The sequence below is a fragment of the Danio aesculapii genome, chromosome 3, assembly GCF_903798145.1.
Source record: "Danio aesculapii chromosome 3, fDanAes4.1, whole genome shotgun sequence".
NCBI lineage: Eukaryota > Metazoa > Chordata > Actinopteri > Cypriniformes > Danionidae > Danio > Danio aesculapii.
Window position 1 is genome coordinate 23,345,131 of NC_079437.1, and position 16,787 is coordinate 23,361,917.

Consider the following 16,787-nt stretch of genomic DNA (forward strand, 5'->3'; position numbering starts at 1 on the left):
ATATATTTCATATCGCAGCCTCTTGCGATTAGCTAATCACAATGTTTCAAATCGCGATTGTGATTTGATTTCGATTAATCGCACAGCCCTAGTTGACAGGTGTGGTCACTGTGCCGTTGACTATTGCCAATTTCCACTTAAGACATTTCTGTTCTGTTTCGCGATATTTAAAAGGGTTGTGAAAAAATGCAGCACGTTTTCATAAACTGTTTGCATTGAAAATTGCAGCACGTTAAGCTCTCCTGGTCACCATAGAATAGGCTTTTTTAAGAACAAAAATAAAAAGGAATCCAGATGTCTGTGGCCCACAGTGTGATATGAATGGATGGAGTCATATATGGTTCATTTGTGAACTGTGATGGGTACCAACAGGGTTCCTGTGATACTGTGCAATATAGTTTATGCTTGAAGACAAATTACATTTATTTTTTATTTCCTCTAAAAAATAATTGTCTATGTGCCTTCAGGTCATCTTATTATAACATGTAGTCATACCACTCTCTGTAGTCTCATGGGGATTTATTCCCCATTTTTTTTGGTAGTCGTTCTTCCCCATTCAGCGACTTTGTCTTTTTGTTTTTGTTCCAGTTTATTAAACCTTGTGTTTCATCATCAACTCCAAACATAATTTTCCTCGGGATATGCTTGGAGGCTTTCGGATTGTTCTTTCATATCTCAGGAGCTTTCGTTTTTGTTTCTGTTCTCATTTAAATATCAAGTTTTCCTCCTGAAATTACATTTGGTGAAATATGAGTAGACAGCATGTATATGATTAATCATAATAGCATTTAGTTTAGATTTTGTCTTGGAAGGATTTGGTGAACAATGTTTCAGATCTCTGACATTTCAGAGACACTTTTGATCAAATGAGGAGAAACGTTTGATAAGAAATAATCCAAAAATTACAAGCAATGAAGTTCACAAAAGAAAATAAGCCACAAAGGTTTGGAATGACATAAGAATGACTAAATAATGACAGTTATTATTTTTTGAGTTGGGTGAAATATCCCTCTTAGGGACTTTCCAGAAGTTCTGTTCCTTTTTTATGAGCTATTCAAAGTGTTGATTTATTCTTTTTTTCCCCCCTGGTTCCTTAATTTTTTATCCACATGTTCAGTCTGGCGTCATGTTTCCAGATATATCACACTACATTGGTTCAACAAATGTTACATATACGCTCAGAATGTGCTGTAATTCTACTGAAAATCATGCTCATAATGTTTATGTCAGTGTTTAATCTTGAAATTTTTATGAGCCTAATCTGATAAAGTGATTTGTCTGTATATATCGTTCCAATATTGGTGTCTGGGATACAAGTCCAGAGACTGTAGTGAATAAGATGATTTAGTAAAAGATTCAATTTAATGTTACAGTAATGATACAGTATGACAGATACTTAGAAAAACTTAGCGATTTTCTCAATTCAATGAAGCAAAGACTTGGAGCAACTCATTAGGTCATGACATGAGTTAAAAGTGAACTGATGCACTAGTTCTCTTGTTATTCATTAATGCCTTGATTATTCAATAATTCAGCTGTTCATAAATTTTACTATTCATTTGTTGTTCATTAATATCATTTCATGTCTGTTGTTTATTTATTGTTCATTAATGTGTGTTCATTAATGCGATCATTCCTTCATTTATTTTTGGAGTCTCTTAAGCTCGTTCAGTCTTTCATTCCTTATTTCGGTGATTTGTCTGTTCATTCACAAATTAATTATTTAGGCTAGGGGTGCCCAAAAGTTTTCCTATGAAGGGCCAAAAACCAGCCTTGATTGAGGCTTGTGGGCTGAAGGTATATATAGTTGCCATGGGTAACTTCCTAATTTATTTAATAATATTTAGAAACAATGAGAAAACAACACTTTATATTAACTGGTACAGCATAAATCCTTAACAAGAAATTATTATGCATCTGCCAAAATTCTTTAATGCCTCACCAATTCTGCATTGTCTTCTGTTCATTTAGTGACATTGTTTACATTTAATAAAATCAGAGGAATTTACAACATTTAATTGAAACATTTAATTTCAGTTTGCTTTTTTTGTAGCTCAGCAATAAAACAAACAAAAAAAGGCTACGTCACATTAGAAATGACGATCTCTACGTTAAAGGCATTCACCCCATCCGTCTCCATCCATTCTCAAAAGGTGGGCCAAATCAAAGATTACAATGGGCCAACTTTGGCCCACGGGCCCTACTTTGGGCATCTCTGATTTATGCCATTTGTTCATTCATTCGTTTTCTTTTCGGCTTAGTCCCTTTATTAATCAGGGGTCGCCACAGCAGAATGAACCACCAACTTATCCAGCAAATGTTTTACAAAGCGGATGTCCTTCCGGCCATAGAGCAATACTAGGAAACACCCATGCACTCCTGCATTCACACACATACACTATGGCCAATTTAGCTTATTCAATTCACCTGTACCGCATGTCTTTGGACTGTGGCGGAAACCAGAGCACCCGGAGGAAACCCACGCCAACATAGGGAGAACATGCAAACTCCACACAGAAATGCCAACTGACCCAGAAGTGACCTTCTTGTTGTCAGGCGATCTTGCTAACCCACTGCGCCACCATAACGCCTTATTAATTAATTCATTCATTAATATTTTTTATTATTTTGGTCATTCATTTTTGATCATTTGTTTGTTTATTTGTTCATTCAGTCACTTGTGATTATGTCATTTGTTCTGTGGCTCATTTATTTGCTTTTTCAGCTAATTTGTTTAGTCATTTGTTCATTATTTATATATCCATTCAGTGATTTTAATCTATAGGTAATTTTTTCATTAATTCATCTGCTGTATTTTTATTTTGGTCTTATTTGGTCATTTGTCCACTGATTTTGACAATAGTTACTTATTCATTCATTCATTAATGCACTTGTTCAGTTGTGTATTTGAATCATTTGTACATTTATTGAGTCATTGCTGTTTTTAACTAATGTGAAAATTTGTTTATTTCTTTATTTACTTTTGTTTTTTCAGCCGTTCATTTAAGTCGCTGGGTGATTTAATTTGATTATTTCTTTATATATTTGGTCATTCATTCATTCACTTGGTTGTTTGTCCATTCATTGATTAATTTGGTTATTTGTTCGCTCATTTGCTCGTTCATTTGGCCTTTCATTGATTAATTAGTTCATTCATTAATTTAAGTCTTGTTCATCTATTTAATAATTCAGCAGCTCATTAAGGTATTTGTTTGTTCAGGATGATTATTTGGTCATTTGTTCATGCGATCGTTCATTCAGTGATTCGGCCAGTCATTCATTCATTTACTGCTTTTCTTACAGCATCACACAGCCCCTCCTATCTGACTTAAGCCCCTCCTCTTCTCTCTGTCTCTCTCTCTCTCTTCCCAACTCTCTCTCTCTCTCCGTTTATCTTCCTCTCACACTCCCTCTCTCCCCTTCATCTCACCTCCAACTACTCAGTGTTCAGTCTCTGTCCGGCTCTGTATCTGCCTCTCTCTCTTTTTCCCTTTCTGTCTATCTATCTATCTCTCTCTCTCTCCCTCTCTCTCTCTCTCTCTCTCTCTCTCTCTCTCTCTCCCTCTCTCTCTCTTTCTCTCTCTCTCTCTTTGGTGTGCTCAAGCTCCAGTTTGGTTTGCTGTCTGTCTGTGCGTTGCCGGTCTCCTTCCTCTGCAGACCTGAACCTCCAGCTGAACCCGGGACTCCAGCTCACTCTACAGCGGGTAAGACAATGACATGCACTACCACCACACTCGGGGAAGAGTTATGGAATGACTACAGACAATAAAACAAGGATCTCTTGGATGGGATGGAGAAGAAAAAAAGGAGAACAAGTACCACACACAGCTTTATAGGAAGTGAGAAAGGTAGTACAAGGGGAAATGGGTGAATTATCAAGTATGAATAAGAGTAAGACAGTTAGTGGATGCAGAAAGCGAGTGGTCGTCTCATGTCAAAGTCAGAGTGGCTGCAACATCATCTTCATGTAATATCCCATTCACAAACCACAGCTGAGCTCTGCCAGCACTCTGCACTGTGTGTGTGTGATGGAGGGAGAGAGAGAGCGCTTGTACAGCATTACTGAAAATGTAATAGATCACATGCAGTGAATATAGGACTGTAAAATGAGAATAGACTGGCAGAGAGTTTTATGAAGACACAGATGAACTTGATGAATCGCTCATTAAAAAGCCATTTATACTTCAACACCATGATGAAGGCAATATTGCGTCTATCTATCTATCTATCTATCTATCTATCTATCTATCTATCTATCTATCTATCTATCTATCTATCTATCTATCTATCTATCTATCTATCTATCTATCTATCTATCTATCTATCTATCTATCTATCTATCTATCTATCTATCTATCTATCTATCTATCTATCTATCTATCCTGTCTACCTCCTCTGATGTTGAAGTGTTGTTTCAGTTCGTTGTGTTTTTCTGAATGCACCTTGATTGATCTCATTCATAAACTCTTCCCAATTCTTCCAATTTACAGAGTAATGATTTCATTTCAAATAATATTTTGTGTTAATTGTGTGGTGTCTGTAAATTGATTTACCGCTGTCACTTTTCTAATTGTGCACCTTTTTCATCTTTGATGCATTCCAATTTGGTACTTGCACATTATTCTATGCCTTTTCTTGCATAAATAGTGAAAGGTGTATCTAGTTCTCAGCATGATTTCAGTACACCCCATTTTGAAAATGAATATTTTATTCATTTTTCAGTGAATATAGGCAATGTATCTTGGTGCATTTAAACAAAACAGATATATTTATTAAAATAATATTTTAGTCACCAAACATATTTAGAAATTAAAAGATAATACTATTATATTCAAGGTAAATATACAAAAAATGTTTCTATAACATAAATGTGGGTGTACTAGTTTTTGGACCGTTATCTTAAGTTATTTTGTCAAATAAGCACCAGATTTGCCTTCAGTACTAACTAATCTAATGTATATGCACAAATATAATATTGTAAAGCTTCATATTAAAAAATAGGAATTTAAAAGATAGATTTGTTAGGGGTGTAATGGAGTAAAGATTTTTTCAACACATTTCTAAACATAATAGTTTTATTAACTCATTTCTAATAACTGATTTATTTACCTTTTGCCATGATGACAGTAAATAATAAATAAATATATATATATATATATATATATATATATATATATATATATATATATATATATATATATATATATATATATATATATATATATATATATATATATATATATATATATATATATATATATATATATATATATATATAGACACAGTTGAAATCAGAATTATTAGCCCCACTTTGTTTTGTTTTTTTGTTTCCCAAATGATGTTTAACAGAGCAAGGAAATTTTCACAGTATGCCTGATAATATTTCTTCTTCTGGAGAAAGTCTTATTTGTTTTATTTTGGCTAGAATAAAAGCAGTTTAAATTTTTTTTAAAAAGTCATTTTTTGAAAAGGCATAGAGTTGAAGTCAGAATTAACCCTCCTGAATTATTAGTCCCCATTTATTTTTTTCCCCAATTTCTGAAGAGATTTTTTTAACACATTTCTAAACATAGTTTTAGTAACTCATTTCTAATAACTGATTTATTTTATCTTTGTCATGATGACAGTAAATAATATTTGACTAGATATTTTTCAAGACACTTCTATGCAGCTTAAAGTGACATTTAAAGGCTTAACTAGGTTAATTAGGTTAACTAGGCAGGTTAGGGAAATTAGGCAAGTTATTGTATAACGATGGTTTATTCTGTAGACTATCAAAAATTATTTGACCTTAAAATGGTTTATAAAAAATTAAAAACTAAAAATTAAAAACTGCTTTTATTCTTGCCGCAATAAAACAAATAAAACTTTCTCCATAAGAAAAAATATTATCAGACATGCTGTGAAAATTTCCTTGCTCTGTTAAACATCATTTGGTAAATATTTAAAAAGAAAAAAAATGCAAAGGTGGGCTAATAATTCTGACTTCAACTGTATATATTTTCAAATCTAAACATTACACTTGAATTATATGTTTATTAAGAGTCTAACTTTTATCTTTATCAAGAAGGGTCTTGGTGATTGCAGGTTTACCATTTTTTTCCCTTAGGTTTTAGGGGACATTTGGTCCACACAATGCAGGCAAAATCTCCCCACACTGCTTTTCTTTTAGTTCAGTTATTATTTTGCACAATCTGCATCTAGAACTAAGAACGAAGGAAAGGAAGAGATTCGTGAAAACAGCAAAGAATGACCGGGGAGAAAAGCTTGCTTGCATTAGCGCTGCTCCGGTCCTGGTGCAGTAACATGTCTTTGGGTTCAAATACTCTCTGATGCCTGCTGTCAGGGTGTGTGGGGACTGCGAGAATGCTGTAAGCTGAATGGATAGCATAGCAAAAAGATTACAGCCGTTCTGCAGTGATGCCACAAAGAGTGTGTATGTGTGTGTGTGTTTGTGTGAGTGAAAGATACATTACTCCTGCAGGCTGCCTGCTCTGGTTAATGAACCAAATCAGTCACACGCTCAGTGTCTTGCACATTTTTGGTCATTTAGACTGGATTCACCGGAGGTTACCAGTTTAAACTGTGTGATTTCTTAAACTAGTCTGTTTCCCCAGTGTCTTTACTGGATGCTGTTGACTTGACCTAAAGGTTAAATGTGCTGTTTTTTTATGTTACTAGCAGTATCAAATGAAACAATTCAGTCCCAAAGTGGTGGTTTACCTGGAAGTTCACACTTTAGACACATAAAATAATATCTGATCTGGAGCCTTCAATGTCATTTTTAAATGAAATAATTTTTAAAAAGGTTTTATGCACAAACTACTGTACACCCTTTGCAAAAACCAGTTAAATGAACGTATAATTGTGTTTAATCAGTTTTTGAAATCAGTTTATTCTTGACATTGGTCCCCCAAATAAGTCAAACAATTTTACAGGCAGTCATGATGTTAATGTTTATGAGACAGTATATTAAAACCTTAAGGGCCTTATACAAAGATATAGTTTTAAAGATTGATCTAGACATAAAAAATAAGCAACATTCTCACATCAACTATAATGACAATGGCACAAAGAAGTTGTTTTGATGCATTACTTTTCATAATGATTTATGCACAGCATTGGTGTATTCTTATAAGCAGAAAAATCTGATCCTCTGGTTTGAGCTTTAGCCTAATACAAGGCCCTGAAATACTTCAAGTTAAAAGTTCAATTTGTACTTACAAAAGATGTACTGCAAGTATTTTTGCATTGTGCATGTCCCTGCACATGAACTTTTTACCTGCAAGTGTTTCTTTTTTTCATTCTTTCTTTAGTAAATAAAGGTTGCCAGCCAGACCCAAATTTTATATATATATATATATATATATATATATATATATATATATATATATATATATATATATATATATATATATATATATATATATATATTCAATATATATTCAATAAATATTCATGGCCTCATTTGAACATACAATATAGCCAAAGAAAGAATGGGGACTCTGCTTTCAAACAAACAAACCATTTTTTTTCTATCTTTTTGCTTTATTTTATTTTATCTTATTTCTTATTTTGCAACACTTGATCGGTTGAACTTGAAGGTTTCATAACAAAAACTTTCAGGGACAAGTTTATGTTTATCAGAGACTACATCCTGATCAAATTCAGAATGACGATTCAAACATGGATTGAGTATCAAGTCCATTGACGCTCTTAAAGCTGTTCATTCTGAAGCGCTTAGCAGTTTGGAATACTGCTGAATACAGTATGTGAAGAACATCAATGATGGTCTGGATTTGGGAGATGATCATTAAAATATGATGTTGATTAGTTGCCATTTTACCACAAAAAGGAGTCTATTCAGTCTCTTTCTCCTACATCCATTCTTTCAGTCTTTTTGTCTCCTGGCCTGCGTACCGGCAGTCAACGTGGTAGATTTAGCAGTTTTCCTCTTTTTAGGCAAAAGATAGCAGGTTTTCCCTCAATAGGCTTTGTGATCAAGTTCACTTATACAATTAACCATACTTATTACACAGCTCTCTGGAAAGCTTGATTCTGTCTATCACAACATTCCAAGGTATGTTATTTCCAGATATCAAACACTGAATCCAATAACACAGGCTCATCTGTGTACTATAAACCATCTTGCATGTTAACGAATGTGTTCGTATACAGTACATATTTATTTGCTTATTTGTCATGCCACTGACCTTTTAGCACCATTTTGGGATTGGATAATGCATAGTGTACTGTAAGCTACATTCAGTCGCTTTTTTCCTACAAGCTTCACATTTAGTTAGAGTGAATTATTAGAGCTCAGATCAAGGTTTTGTGTCTAATAGTTTACATTTGGGTTAAGTAGTCTTGTGATAAGCAGGATGATGTAAATTTAGGTAGTTGTTTTTGCAGAATAAAGCTTTACGTTGGGCTGCTGATAAGCCTGTCTGGCTTTGTTCTGTGAGGAAAAAACACCTAGATGTATGTTATCCCTTACTTATTGATTGCTTCTGCATGTTTTTAAATTAGGAGACCACACTCTTGGAAGATAAACAATAGCTCCGCCTAACCATATAACAGTGAAAATGTGGATTACCAGCCTGATCTCACGAGAAAACGTAAGTATTTTACGTTTTGTCAGTTTAGTGGCTAATTTGTATGAATTCGTACGAGTTCAGTCGTACGAAATTGTACGATTTTAAAAAAGAGGCGTGGCACCTAACCCCACCCTTAAACCCAACTGACCGTCATTGGGGGATGAGCAAATCGTACTAAATTTTACGAATTAGATCGTACGAATTCATACGAATTAGCCACTAAATAAAAAAGTTAGGAATTGCCGTGAGATTGTGTTGGGATTACAGGCCAATTCTTTCAATGGCAGGGAAGTGCTGTCATAAATGACAGAAAAATTCCATCAATAGCAAAGAAAGATTTAAGGAGCAAGTTTGTAAAAGACTTAAACATAAAACGTGTACTGTTTCACCTTTTTATTTTAATGTGATGTTTGTCTGACACTTGTCTTTGAAATTAGGTTTTCATAGTTGGGCAATTAACTGCATTTTTGTTGTTTGTGTGTGTGTGGATGTGAGAGCTGTGGAGATTGGACAGCTGACACTAATTGAGTATTGGCAGATAGAGAATGCTGTGTTGGTGTGTGTGTGGGACGTTGTGTGTATGTTTGAATTTCTCTGGTACGTGGGCAGCTTTTCGATGAAACTCAACAGTCACCTATCTCTTGCGATCTGTTTCTGTCTATCTTACACACACTCACAAACACGCACACACATCACTCAGTAAGGCTTTCTGGAGATTAATTAATGCGCTGTACTGTTGTGACAGTCCTGAAATGATAGATTAATTGATTCACGACTTTGTGAGGTCTGCGTTATTCCAGCCCCGCATTAGCAGCCTCACGTAAAAACGATCAAAGCAATTACGGCCGATGTCTCATCAGAACTACGTACGCATACTAATTAAAACTGAAGTGACTTGTGATGTGGAGGAGATGGTGAAGGTACACATGTCAGCTTTGGCAAATAACAGAATATACACAAGCTTAGTTACGTATTGGAAATAATAAACATGAGTTTATTAATATTAAAATTTACCTTTTAAATGGCTGTGTATGGGTGTTTCTCAATACTGGGTTGTGGCTGGCGGTTCAGTAGTTGGCGGTTCATTCTGCTGTGGCGACCTCTGAAATAAAGACAAACCTGAAGGGAAATGAATGAATGATGGAAACAAAAATATATATCTTTTTATATGAAAAGTTACATCTGTGAAACATTACAGATTTGATTACTTTTTTTAAAGTCATTTGTTTGTGTTCAGGTAATTAAACAAAATAATTTCAAAAACTATATAGCATTGATTTGAGGAAAACGATTGTTGCAAATCATTTAAGTTGACAAACTTTATTAATCTGAGTTCAGTCAACTTAAACCTTTTACCGCTATCAGCTTCCTCAAACTATTCGAGTAGCTAGTTGTTTGGACCTAATTCATTTAAGTTACCTGAACTCATAGAGATTTGATAACTGAACTTAAAATGATTAAGTTACAAATACTGTTACTAATAATGTTTGACAAAATCATCTCAAATAAAATAAACAAATATGAGTCTATATATATATATATATATATATATATATATATATATATATATATATATATATATATATATATATATATATATAAGTTTAGAATTAGGTAGGCTAATTTGGACGTAGTGTATGTGTATGAATGAGTGTATGGGTGTTTCCCAGTGATGGGTTGTGGCTAGAAGGGGATCCGCTGCATAAAACATATGCTGATAAGTTGGTGGTTCATTCCGCTGTGGCTATCCCAGATTAATAAAGGGACTAAGCCGAAAAGAAAGTGAATGAATGAACTTATAAGTTTCAAAACTTAAAAGGTTGGCCCCAAAAAGACCCATTTCAAACATATATACTTTAAAAACAACGTTAAGTCTATTTACATTTATGCATTGAGCAGATATTTTCACCCAATTTGCTCATATACAGGCAAATAGTCATGAGAAGTGCTAGTAATTTGTAGAGCAAGGACACGTACATAAATCTACATAAAAAATCTGATTTATTTTAAGTTTATTTTGTGTGTGTTTGTATTTTAATTTATTTATTTAACAATAATCATTTATTTAATAATGTGATGTTTATTCAGAGCTTCTTTGGCCACATTCACTTTAGTTTTATGGAAATAAGGAATTAAAATGCTATTTCATTAATACATTTTTAATCTAGAGAACAAAACATGTTATTACAGGTCAAATATTTTTGTATGTGTGTGTGTTTGTATTAGTATATATCCACACCACACACATAAGCGCATTGATAGCCACAAGCGCCAAACAGCTGCAGCGCCACAGCTTTCTGCTTCCAGTCACATTCACAAAGCAGGGCACTGATTCTGACTCACAACTCAATATCTGAGCTGTCAAAACCTCGCGATTTCCCACAAATTCAGGTTTAAAGTCCCTTTCAGCATTTACGCCTGATCACTTGCTCGTTCAAGGTCAAACGGTCTGATAACTGCCCGTGCTCCAGTGCTACAGCAGCAGAACACTGCAGTTTCATTTCAGAGCAGTGCTGCTTCTCAAACGCTTCTTTTGTTTAGGAGCCTGTCATTACAGATGGATTATGATTAGATATGCACTGATATTGTTTGATTTCTGGTCAGTATCAACAAGATAATTCATGAGCGATGACCAACAAATACTACCTTGAAAAATATTTTACAATAGAAATGATAATTATAAAAAAATCAGATGATGACAGGAAATCTATGTCTAAGAAAATTTTACATTGCATAATCCATCTAAATGTAAAATGTATTATAGTGATACCTTGCATCCTGCAGTCAAAATAGATTTTAGATTGCAGACTTTTGTGTGTGTGCTTGTTTATGTGTTTTATGAGAACCCAAATTGTATAATGACATGGGCATGACCTATTTGTATTATATTAAGATGGTTTATGAGGACATACCTTGTGTCTTTGTAATTCAAAATGCTTAAATTATACTTAACAGGGTCATTTCACATTCAAAATATCCCATAGGTTTCCTGTGAGGGTTAGGTTTAGAGGTATGGGGTAGGTTAAGGCCAAATAATCAGTAATACATTAGGCCTATGGAGAGTCCTCGTAAACTATAAAGTGTGTTTGTGTGCATGTTGAATTTGAAATTTAAGTGTTGAAGTTTAAGTGTTTAAGTTAAGTGTTTAGTTTTGCTGAGAACACACAAATTTCACCCAACCCAAGCTCATTCTAAAAAACATACATTTCTCAGAGTGTCAAATACGTACCAGGAGGTATGTTTTTTATTTTCGTCCACCAGAGGCCGCTGTATATGCTTTTTCAGATCTCAAATTTCTCTCGCAAGTGCCATTCGCACTTGCTGTTCTCACGTAAATCCACCAGAGGCCGCTGTTGACTGACTGACTGACTTACTGAATGAATGACTGACTGACTGACCGATCGACTGACCCACCCTCCTCCTTCCCTAAACCCAACCAATAGTGTTGTTAAAAGCACCGATCACCCCTCCCACCCACTTCCCTAAACCCAACCGACAGTTTTTAAAAGCAATCCAAAAAAAGAAAAGCCCTCGTCTCATTTTTACCACGTTTTCAGATTTTACATTCTCACCCTGTTATTTACTTGTTTATTTACTTTTTTGACTTTTATTTTTGTCTTGCCTGCTTTCACGAACCGTTTTTCACCGAACTCCAACCCCGTCGTCATGGTCAACTCCTCTCTGTGTCTCAAGTCCGGCAACGTACATGGCAAGCTACTGGTCAAACTGGTAAGCGATCAGCTGGTAAGCGCAGAAAGGAATGGCATCATACCAACACGTAGCACTCGTTTTAAAGACAAAATGCAGGCATACATACAGTACTTCTGGCTACATAATTCATAACAGGTGCAGAAAATTAAAAAAAACATCCTCTGAGTAAACTAGGGCAAGTGACAAGGTTGTCTGCCTTTGTTGTGGATTTGTTGTAAATCAAATTAAAGCCAGTTATTTTCCAAATTTGATGTAAATATCTCAAACTAAATAAAAAAGAGCTTTTATTCAGATTTAGTTTAGTATCAAACCTTTACGCCAAATGAAATAAGTTTCAAGTGTCCGCAAAATAAATGACAGTATTTTTTTCAGGACCAATCTTGTCCACCATTTTTTTTGTCTGTTAACATACTGTACTCATAGCAAGAGCCAAAACTTTTACCAAATCTCATTCCATTTCCTGTCAGATGTGAGTGAAGAGCAGCAGAGGGTTAATTAATATTTCTGGCCCCAGTTTTGATGAGGTCTTCAGCACTTCTGATGAATTTATCACCATTATCGAGAGACTTATCCCTCTCTCTTGTCAGTGTCCTTGTCAGCGACTTTGTGTGGGTGTCAGGAGTGTTTGAAATTAATATGTGTGTGTTTGAAGTTGAGCCTTTCGTATGCGCCTGCTTGTGTGTTTATCTCATTTGGATTTTATCCATAATGCTAAAACACCTGCTAATTATCCACTCAGAATCCCACCGCATGCTAATGGACAGACACACAAACATGCACACACACACACACACATGCATTAGCTGGCACGCTAATGTCAGCACAGATAAACATGAGAGGTTTTCAGTTAATAAGCCAGTTTATTTGGTGTGAATGTTCTCTGTAGGAGTACGGCATTTATTTATTTATCCTGCGCTCATTTATACATTTGTGCCAAAAGCTAATGTAGGAGTGTATTCTAAATGTTTAGCCTTTTTCTATTTGTCTTGTGTTTGTACATTTAAGGCCAGACACTGCAGGTGAAAACAGTTTTCTTTATGAACCTCTCAGTGCACAAAGACCTTTTGGCTTTTTATATTTTTTATTTTAAATTAAAATTAAGTTTGTTTGTATAGCCCTTTTCACAATAATCATTGTTTAAAAGCAGTTTCTTTTACATTGTTTTTCAATCTTATAGAAATAAATCTCTAAAATATTATTTTAAGTGTTTCTTTTATACCACCAATTTGTGTAGATTGATTTTTTTTATTTATTTAAATATATATATTTAAAATAAATATCCACTTCAGTAGCACATACATGCACATACAACTTTTATTTATATCTATATTCTGAAGATATTTGCATAGGGATGTTATCATTTCTGTCATGAACACTCTCAGGATTTAGTATAGTAATGAATATATGTTGATGTATTTGGTCTTGGTGCTATAGATCTGCTACGGTGCTGTTGTTGCTGCTTTGATTATAATGGCAGAGTAAGTACTGAGACCTGCTTCTGCCAGTATCAGTGTTACTAGTTACTAGTAATGCATTACTTTACGGCATTACTTTTGATAGTAACTAATACTGTAATGCATTACTTTTTAAATATAGTAACTGCGCTATCATTACAATATGATGCGTTTGCCCATTACTTACTAAGTTAAATAATTTGGCTGCAGTCTAGCCTACATCTTCCTGTTTACAGCAGCAACGAATTGTTGGATTGTGGATGCCAACAACCATAAAGAAGACGCGTCGTGCATGAGGTGCCAGACTGAACAAAAGTCAAGCGAAAGCAGAGACTGAATGCACGCGAGGCACACTAAGTGTGCACACCGCATAAAAGAGACAGAGTGCGTGCAAGAGAGGCCAAGTGTGCTTGTGGGAGAGACTGAATGCGTGTGAGGTAGACCGAGTGTTACCATTACTATATGAATTACTAATACTACTGTGTTTGTTGTTTCAAATAAATAAACACACATTTGTTATCTGAAAAACAAAATTTATCAATTTAGTAGACACAGTGACACATTTCTTTTATATTTTAGAACATGTTGTTTAAATATAGTGTTGTATTACTCAGTTTTATAGTGCTTGTTTTACATAATTTTATAGCTGTTAAACAACAGCAGATTTTGCACTTTGAATATACACAGCTTACTTTTCATAAGTTGTCGACATACTAATTTAATTTGCAGTTAGTTTAAAAATTGCTTATAGATTTCATTTTTGAGCAGCTGCTATGTTTTTGTTTCGTTTAAGATGCATAAAATTGATGGTTGTCTATAATCGCTTTTTAGTGCTGAGTGTCACAAAATTAATTCTGAATGATAATTCAGATTACTTTCATTTATTATATAAAGGTTTTGTGTGATCTATATTGTTGCTAGTTTTCATACTCAAGCCATGAAGGAACATGTTTAAGGGTTAAATACAAACTTTTATGATGCTGAAGTAACTTTAGTTCTTTTTTGTTTCTGAATATGTGATTCAGCTGCTTTATTACCTTGAGGTATTTTTTTATTTTTGTGCTGCTGGTCTGACTTAAATAAATTAGTGTTTAAAAATTGCTTTTTGTTTAAGTCTGTCTTGTGTTTTAGTTGTGAGAATGCAAATTAATTAAAACTGAAGCTGATCAACAGCGCATTCTCCATGCAGCACTGAAGTAATGTAATAGGGGCATTAATGGGAGAATTAAAAATGTTCTTCGGAAGAGTATCTCAAAAGTTACTTTTAACAGTAATGCATTACTTTTTGGTGTAGGTAATCGATAAAGTAATTGAATTATTTTTTGTATGAAGTAACTGTAACTACAGTAGTTACTATTTTTCAGTAACTAGCACAACACTGGCCAGTATATACACAGACATGCCGACTGAGAATATAACACGCTGCTGCTGCAAACACAATATATATGTAACCTCTATAATCTCTATAGCAGATCCAAACACAGGTGGAGCTGGGGTCGAGGAGGGTGTCCGAAATGCATCGCAACTTAACAGCGTAAAATGACACAGAGCATTTAAAGTGATGTGTAGGCCCATACGGAATCTGTGTGTCCAGAATTCCGCAGATTTCTGCAGAGTTTTAGCCCATCATTGATTTTGTTTGTTTACATGTGCAAATGTGTGTAAATTTATATTTATTCAGTTTTTCAATTAATTTCAGTATAATTATTGACTAATATGGAAATGTTTATATGATTTTTTTACAATACAGTTTGTAAAGTAATATTTTCTGTGTTTTAGTAGATATGTGAGAGACTTGCTTTGTTTACCAAATAAATTGGATCTAATTGGATCTGCATTGTAGACATTAAATAAAAATTTAAAAGCTATTATTTTTTATGTAATATATTACGTTTTCAGTTATGATACTCCTAAAATCATTCCACATAAATCCACAGATTTTTACAAAATTCTCAGCAGAAATAGCAAAAAATGTCCGCAGATTCTGTCTGGCCCTGGTGATGAGGCGCAAGCTCATTGGCTGCTGAGAGTACAGCAACCAATCTCATGTGCCATATAGGTAATAGTAGTTTAGGAGACCTATCAGCCTGTGTGCACATAGAGTTTCATAGCAGAAATTTCAATATTATATAGACCATTTCAATGTGGTGATGCCATTGGCCCGTGAACATTTTCTGCTTGCTACTAAACTATTTCATAACTGCAACAAGAGGCAATTCAACCATAACCCAAGGTTTAAATAGCTGTCATAACCTTATTTTTCGATATGCAGACCTTTTTGTATTTTTGGAAGCTATGGAAATTAAAAATATGAAACAGGAAATACATTAGGACCATTGTTATTATACACCTCTCAAAATGGTCTATACATTTCATTCAACAATAAACAAGAAATCTCCTTTTTTCTTGATGTTTGTTCTATTTTCTGAATTGCAAAGTGATAAAATGAAATACTCAGATTCCACTCTGTTTCTTTGACTCTAATATGTCAGAGGGAAAGAAACAATTACTTTAAACCTGAATTCATCTCATTTTTGTGCTTGAATTGTATGCTGATGAGCACATATTTACCAAAATAATGGTTCATTTGCTCATTTAAATGTAACATTAAAAAATTAATTGTTTTCCCTTGGTAATAAACTCATTACAGTGTGGAAGTGCCTGCTATAACTATTAGTTGCTTTTCTTTTGAGTGTCTTGCCTTAATATTCTCAATAAGGACAGATTCTAAAGTGAATTTATTATTTTTATCCCAGAGCAATCACTTTTACTGAAATCTCTTCTGATTTGCAGACTTTGGCAACTTGACAAAAGCTGAGCCAAAATGTGTGTGGCTGATCTATTCTAAGCTCTTTGTAGCATTTTAAGGTGAGTATTTTTTCCCTTGGCTTGTGGGGAAAACTCTAACTTTAGACTGACGTTGAGGTCAGTGTGTCGCACCAGGAGTCGCACCTTCAATTAACCAATCCCTGACCTCCTAAATGAGGTTGGCCTTTGGTGGAGGTCCGCTGGGAGAACGGCCTAA

General features: G+C 34.3%; 1 protein-coding gene across 1 annotated transcript in view; it reads left to right on the forward strand.

The window, feature by feature from the left end:
- Nucleotides 1–3,401: 3,401 nt before the first annotated feature.
- Nucleotides 3,402–16,787, forward strand: part of pvalb6 (parvalbumin 6) — a 71,534-nt gene continuing 58,148 nt past the window's right edge. The window contains exon 1 of the mRNA XM_056453432.1: nucleotides 3,402–3,704. The gene's annotated coding sequence lies outside the window, so the exon portion shown is untranslated. The remainder of the gene's footprint in view (nucleotides 3,705–16,787) is intronic.